Raw genomic sequence first — 8,556 nt, 5'->3', positions numbered from 1 at the left:
TGAGCAGTACATTAAGACCATTCTACATTTTTATAATAAGAAAGCTGTTAAAACCAGGCAGGATATAACCCCACCCACTTTTCCAAAGCACAGCGTCCACACTACTAGAGGGATATCAACAGACTACCAACTTACTACCCTCAGACAAGGCTGAGTATAGCCCACGAAGATCTTCCCCACCGCCTGAGCCCAAGGGAGCGCAAAACCGGACAGGAAGATCATGTCAGTGACTCAACCTACTCAAGTCAAGTATAGCGAAAAAAGCCTGGCACGACGTGACGTCCTAGGGGCGGCATGGGAGAGCACTAGTAATCCAGTGACTCAGCCCCCGTAATAGGGTCAGAGGCAGAGAATCCCAGTGGAGAGAGGGGAGCCGGCCAGGCAGAGACGTGCGGTTCACCTTCGCATCCCTGGGCCAGAAAACACTCCATCATAGGACCTACTGAAGAGAGCAGTCTTCAGTAAAGACTAAAAGGTTGAGACCAAATCTGCGTCTCTCACATGGATAGGCAGACCATTCCATAAAAATTGAGCTCTATAGGAGAAAGCCCTGCCTCCAGCTGTTTGCTTAGAAATTCTAGGGTCAGTAAGGAGGCCTGTGTCTTGTGACAGTAGCGTACATGTAGGTATGTATGGAAGGACCAAATCGCAGAGATAGGTAGTAGCAAGTTCATGTAATGCTTTGTAGATTAGCAGTAAAACCTTGAAATCAGCCCTAGCCTCAACAGGAAGCCAGTAGCTAGCACTGGAGTATTATGATCAAATGTTTTGGTTCTAGTCACGATTCTAGCAGCCGTGTTTAGCACTAACTAAAGTTTATTTAGTCCTTTATCTGGGTAGCCAGAGAGTAGAGCATTGCAGTAGTCTAATCTAGACGTGACAAAAGCATGGATTATCTTTTCTGCATCATTTTTGGACAACAAGTTTAAGAATTTTGCAATGTTACAAAGATGGAAAAAAGCTGCCCTTGAAATATTCTTGATATGTTTGTCAAAAGAGAGATCGTGGTCCAGAGTAACTTAGAGGTCCTTCACAGTTTTTTTTAGAGGACTGTACAACCATCAAGATTAATCGTCAGATCCAACAGCAGATCTCTTTGTTTCTTTGGACCTAGAATTAGCATCTCTGTTTAGTCTTCAAGTTTTCAAGTTTTAAAAAATGCCGCCATCCACTTCCTTACGTCTGAAACACAGGCTTCCAGGATAGGCAATTTTGGGACTTTACCATGTTGAGAGAAGAACTGATATCTTTCCAACAGATAAGATCTAAACCAGGCAAGAACTTGACAGTGTAGACCAATTAAGGTTTCTAACCCTAACCTTAACCCTTTTAGCTAACCCTAACCTTAACCCTTTAACCTAACTCCTAACCTTAACCCTAACAACTTTAGCATTTTAGGAACTTTTCAACTACTTACTACTGTTTAGCTACTTTAGAATTAGGCCTAATGCAAAATTTCATAGATTTGACTGAGATTTGACTTAGTGTAAGGAAATCAGTCAATTTAAATACATTCATTAGGCCTTAATCTATGAATGTCACATTACTGGGATAACATATATGCATATGTTATTCTAGTCACAGATACCCAGTCTCAGATACCTTTAAAAAAGTTAGGGGCGTGGATCAGAAAACCAGTCAGTATCTAGTTGACCACCATTTGCTTCATGCACATATCCTTCGAGTTGATCAGGCCGTTGATTGTGGACTGTGGAATGTTGTCCCACTCCTCTTCAAAGGCTGTGTGAGGTTACTGGATATTGGTGGAAAGTGAAACACGTTGTGGTACACGACAACCCAGAGCATCCCAAACATGCTCAATGGGTGACATGTCTGGTGAGTATTCAGGCAAGATTCCAGGAATTGTGCACAGATCCTTTCGACATGGGGCCGTGCATTATGATACTGAGACATGAGGTGATGGCGATAGACGAATAGCATGACAATGGGCATCAGGATCTCGTCACGGCATCTCTGTTGCATTTAAATTGCCATCAATAAAATGCAATTGTGTTTGTTGTCCATAGCTTATGCCTCCACATACCATAACCCCACCGCCACTATGGGGCACTCTGTTCACAGATGGAACACTGTTACATTGATGCTGTTGATCCAGATCACTGGTTGCTGCGGAAAAATAGGAGGTCAAAAGGGGGGGGGGGTGAAATGGCTAGCTAGTTAGTGGGGTGCAGGCTAATAGCGTTTCAATCGGTGACGTAATTTGCTCTGAGACCTTGAAGTAGTTGTTTCACTTGCCCTGCAAGGGCAGCGGCTTTTGTGGCGCGATAGGTAACGATGCTTAGGGTGACTGTTGTCGATGTGTGCAGAGGGTCCCTGGTTCGAGCCCAGTTAGGGGCGAGGAGAGGGACAGATGGAATACAGTTAGATCATTACTCCTCCACCAAACTTTACAGTTGGAACTACGCATTCAGGCAGTTAGGTTCTCTTGGCATCCACAAAACCAAATTTGTCCCTCGGACTGCCAGATGGCGAAATGTGATTCATCACTCCAGAGTCCAATGGCGGCAAGCTATACACCACTCCAGCCATCGCTTGGCATTGCGCATGGTGATCTTAGGCTTGTGTGTGGCTGCTCGGCCATGGAAACCCATTTCATGAAGCTTCCGACCAACAGTTCTTGTGCTGACATTGTTTCCAGAGGCTGTTTGGAACTCAGTAGTGACTGTTGCAAGCGAGGACCAGTGGCAATTTTAGCATGTAAGTCTTGGTGGGGCAAAAAAAAACAAGTAGGATGCATGCCAGCAAGCCACTACACAGCTCTAAACAATACATTAATTGCACTATAACGGTGACAAACGGTGCCCACCAACTGTTAGAGCCTACATAAGGCCCTTAATCAGTTATGTTTATACAGGGCTACAACAAAAATATGTGCCATTGGGTTACTCAAGGACTGGAGTTGGAAAACTCTGCTGTAGGCCTATGTCTGCATTGGCGTTGCAGCCTCAAAAAGAGTTCACATAGCTGATATCCTGAAAAAATAGTGACAATCAAATAAAGCTAATTGGAGAGGCATATGACTAAAATAAAAGGTCATGTTCATTTGAGAATACAACACAGAAACAGACAGATTCCTTTCCCCTATTTATTGCAGGATTGTCATCTGTGATTAATCAACATCAACACTAGTTCACCTTGAATAATAGTTAACAATTAAAACAAGTTTAAAACCACACTATTTCATACAATTTCAAAGTGTACTAGGAAACTAACTAATCTGTAATGGTTACATTTAAATATGTGAAATAGTATAAGAAAGCATGTAATGTAAGTACTGTAAGTATAACAGTTTCCTTGTTGCTGTGCCTGTCCTTTGCCCTCAGTCCTCCCTTGTTAATCTGCAAATGCTTCCTGTTGTTGTATCACACATCATCCCACACATTTGATCACGTACTGTATAACTGCATAAACTGGAATCACGTTTCAGTTATTTATCTTGAACGTTATTGCACCTTATCTGTTCTGAAAAATACCATGCATTTTTTGCGTGAAAAAACAAAGCAGTAAACGTCTCACTCTCTTTGAACTGGTATCTGACTGGTGTATACAGCCGCTAGTGAAAGTCTACACACCCTACCGATCTACACAGCCTGCTCCCCATTTTCAAAGTGAAAGAAAAAATTATAGAACGTTTTCAAAATGAAGATTTATTGTGTGTGTCTTCACGCCCCAGGGTTAACACTTGGTGGGAACACCTTTGGCAGCCATTACAGTTGTGAATAATTTTGAATAAGATTCTACCAACCTCTTCAGGCAACATACTGTATATTCATTGTATTTGCCCAAGCTCAAGCTCAGGAAATTTGGTTGGGAATCATTGAACAGATTCAAAGAACAGTCTTCTAAAACTCTGTGAAGTGGAGGTTTATGTGTATCTCAACCCAACTGGTAAGAACAAGCCCCATCCCTTAAAATTCCATTTTAGTATTGTTGGAGTAAGGAATAATAAAGGTTATTATTAACTAATTCAGAGCAATCATAGATCGACTCATTAAAATGTGTAACACAATTAGGTTGTTTCTCACAACTCTTTTTGTACTATTTTGTGTCGAAAGAACGTGGCTTTATGAGGAAAGCCACCAAGTGATCAATGTGGGAATTTTTTAATGCTCAAAACACCATTAATGGATACCTTGACAGTGATTTGGCACATGCCATGACCTTAAACCCCTGGTGGCGACTGGGCCTGTTTAATAACTACAAAGTGTTCCACATGACCAACAGAAAGAACATGAATTATTACAGCAGACTCAATGGAGCTGAGATCCACATCATAGGTACCCTGGATGACTGTTAGAGGAAATTGTAGTTTAGATGATCAATTATGTATACATTAATGATTAGAACCATTTATGCTAATACTATTATGTTATGATTTGAAAAGTATGGGTTTTTAGTTGAACTGTTACTGAAAATGTAAGCAGAAATTAATTGTGTCTGTGTCTCCTGGGAAAGTTTAAGAAGGAGGGATAAGATAGTTTTTCAAACAGATAAGAATGTTTTGGTTGGATTCCATTAGTGGAGAGAAGTATATCCTTTAGACAGGTTGGAATGTAGTTTATGAGGGGAGTGAAACTATCTCCAGGACCGAATACTACGCCATTGTAAGGCTGGGAGAGGGTGTGAAACTGATGACGTCATTTTATGTTCACTTTCTTTAAAATGTAATGTTCTTTGTATTTTGGGTGAGTACTCATCAAGAATAAATGCTGAACTTGTTTTTAAGACTGGTCTCTTGCTAATTCATGCAAATGATAAACTTACAACTTATTATGAATTAGAAATGAGTGTGAATTGAATTGGTTTTGGCAACAAAACATAAAGGGATTTAGAATTCCTCTATCAATGACAACAATGACAACAACAATCCCAGGTGAACTATCGATATAACCTCAGATTGACTGTTTTACGCTACTCTGTACAAACAGACTTTTAGATTTACTACATCAAGAAACGTGTACCATTTTTATACATTATTCAATGGTTCACTGTATGTTTATAAAAACATGTCACTTACTGTTGCTGCTGTTCTAAATCCGTTTCTATGTCATCCTGCAGGTGTGCTGTTCTCTCCTCTATCCCAGCTCCCAGTGTAACGGGATGGAGGGTCGATACATCAACGTGGTCATTCCAGGAAGAAGTGAACACCTGACCCTGTGTGAGGTGGAGGGTCACCACTGGACTGACAGATCCAGAGCATTTATTCCCATAACTTAGTCTGAAGCACAGGATACAATTTTCTGGGCTCAACATACTGAGATGTTTTATATTGTAGGTAACATTCTTTCTGTAAGATATTTTGATATGAATATTACGGGCTATTGTCTTTTTAATTCTCAAAACCAAGTAATTTAGTTAAGTCACATGCGCAAGCACACGCACACGTACTCACACATGCACGCACATATACACACACACTTGGTGATGTATAAGAGTGTGGATTGCAATTGCACCAGGACCGTAGATGTAAGGAAACATTGAACTAATTGAATAATTGTCACCTACCACAAATCTAAATGAATTTAGTCATCAACTGCAGTAAAATATCTGATGTGGAATAAGTACACATGCAGTATGTTGCCTGGTTCCTGTACATGCTCTTGAGATTCTATGTGTAGTAATGTTAACAACTACTCTGTTACATGTTTAACACGTGTACATGTTTCATGTTATTCCCTTCCATATCACTATATCCTGATCATTCAATTATACTGCATAGCTCCATAAATTGGAATTACGTTTTAGCTGTTTATCTCCAAGATTACTCAGCCTTATCTATTCTGATAATAGCACGTGTTACAAATGTACATGTAGAAAACAAAGATCACAAGGTCATTAACTTGTTGACTGGTGTATAAATAACTCTGTCAGACTCAGTTTAGTCTACATAACTTTCACCTACATCAAAATCACATCAACATCAACAGTGACTTCATTATTTTGAGTGTGAAGGAAAGAGGATATGACAATCTAATACTAATTGGAATTGCTTTATATTCTATTGTATTTTCATCAAACCTGACATGAATATATTTTTTTTGTGGTATTGTATTTTATACAACTAAACAACTTACAGTTGAAGTCGGGAGTTTACATACACCTTAGCGAAATGCATTTAAACTCAGTTTTTCCCAATTCCTGACATTTCATCCTAGTAAACATTCCCTGTCTTAGGTCAGTTAGGATCACCACTTTATTTTAAGAATGTGAAATGTCAGAATAATAGAGAGAATTATTTATTTCCGCTTTTATTTCTTTCATCACATTCCCAGTGGGTCAAAAGTTTACATACACTCAATTAGTTGCTAGCATTGCCTTCAAATTGTTTAACTTGGGCCAAATGTTTTGGGTAGCCTTCCACAAGCTTCCCACAATAAGTTGGGTGAATGTTGGCCCATTCCTCCTGACAGAGCTGGTGTAACTGAGTCAGGTTTGTAGGCCTCCTTGCTCGCACATGCTTTTTTAGTTCTGCCCACAAATTGTCTATAGGATTGAGGTCAGGGCTTTGTGATTACCACTCCAATACCTTGACTTTGTTGTCCTTAAGCCATTTTGCCACAACTTTGGAAGTATGCTTGGGGTCATTGTCCATTTGGAAGACCCATTTGCGACCAAGCTTTAACTTCCTGACTGATGTCTTGAGATGTTGCTTCAATATATCCACGTAATTTTCCTCCCTCATGATGCCATCTATTTTGTGAAGTGCAACAGTCCCTCCTGCAGCAAAGCACCTCACAACATGATGCTGCCAACCCCATGCTTCACGGTTGGGATGGTATTCTTCGGCTTGCAAGCAGCCCCCTTTTTCCTCCAAACATAATGATGGTCATTATGGCCAAACAGTTATATTTTTGTTTCATCAGACCAGAGGACATTTTTCCAAAAAGTACAATCTTTGTTCCCATGTGCAGTTGCAAACTGTAATCTGGCTTTTTTTATGGCGGTTTTGGAGCAGTGGCTTCTTCCTTGCTGAGCGGCCTTTCAGGTTATGTCGATATTGGACTTGTTTAACTGTGGATATAGATGCTTTTGTACCTGTTTCCTCCAGCATCTTCAGAAGGTCCTTTGATGTTTTGTCATTGATTCACATTTTTCGCACCAAAGTACGTTCATCTCTAGGAGACAGAATGCGTCTCCTTCCTGAGTGGTATGACAGCTGCGTGGTCCCATGGTGTTGATACTTGCGAAATTGTTTGTACAGATGAACGTGGTACCTTCAGGCGTTTGAAAATTGCTCCCAAGGATGAACCAGAGTTGTGGAGCTCTACAATTTTTTTCTGAGGTCTTGACTGAGTTCTTTTGATTTTCTCATGTCAAGCAAAGAGGCACTGAGTTTGAAGGTAGGCCTTGAAATACATCCACAGGTACACCTCCAATTGACTCAAATTATGTCAATTAGCCCATCAGAAGCTTCTAAAGCCATGACATCATTTTAAGTTTAAAGGCACAGTCAACTTAGTGTATGTAAACTTCTGACCCACTGGGATTGTGATACAGTGAATTGTAAGTGAAATAGTCTGTCTAAAAATTTTGGGGAAAAATTACTTGTGTCATGCATAAAGTAGATGTCCTATCCGACTTGCCAAAACTACAGTTTGTTAACAAGAAATTTGCAGAGTGGTTGAAAAACGAGTTTTAATGACTCCAACCTAAATGCATGTAAACTTCCGACTTCGACTGTATCTGTGAGGAAAGTCTATTTGCTCTTTTGTTTTACTATACATACCTACAAAAATATAAAATAGGGAGCATGCTTATGCTGGTGTAATATGGGTCTGTTTATATGCTACTGCAATGGGAGCCATGTGTTTGAGCCCAACCTGCTCTCGGAACATTTCATATCATTCTGTACGTACATTTGAGACCTTCCATTTAGTTCACTTGGTTTGTTTTAACTTGTGGATGTCCATGAACCATTTCGTATGATATGTTACGAATTACAATTCAAAATTATTTGTTACTAATTTTCCAAACTTACGATATGTTAGAAATTTGCAAAAGGTAATATATATTATGACTTTGCAAGCTGTACTACATGTTACGAATTTCAAAACGTAGTTACAAATTTCAAAATGCACTATATGTGTCACGTTCTTTCAAAATCGAACCCAGAAGCAGACCAGGAGAGTAGAAAGAAGGTGAGTATTTATTTACAAGTGAATGTGAATGGGTAGATATATCCAGGTGGCGTAGCGGGCAGCGGTGGTGAGTTGATGGGAGTAAATAGGTGGATCCAATGGGGTAGCGGAATCCTCCGACGACCAGGCGGGAATGGGGTAAATGATCCGGGTGAGTAACTGAAGACAGAACAAACGGAGGTAAGTTTAAGGCAAGCAATACGTAAAAAACAAAACAAATTCTATCCAACTTGAGGCTGATACTATGGCACAACATACTGTTCATGGCTAACGATCCGGCAGGGAATGGATGTCAGGTCCGGGCTTATGAAGAGGAGAGATGATGATCAGGACCAGGTGTGCAGATAGCTGATGGGATACAGGTGCGGGTAATCAGAACTCCCAACTGGCTACATTG

This window comes from Oncorhynchus nerka, linkage group LG14 (genome assembly GCF_034236695.1).
Source record: "Oncorhynchus nerka isolate Pitt River linkage group LG14, Oner_Uvic_2.0, whole genome shotgun sequence".
Taxonomy (NCBI): Eukaryota; Metazoa; Chordata; class Actinopteri; order Salmoniformes; family Salmonidae; genus Oncorhynchus; species Oncorhynchus nerka.
This window is presented reverse-complemented; position numbering follows the sequence as displayed.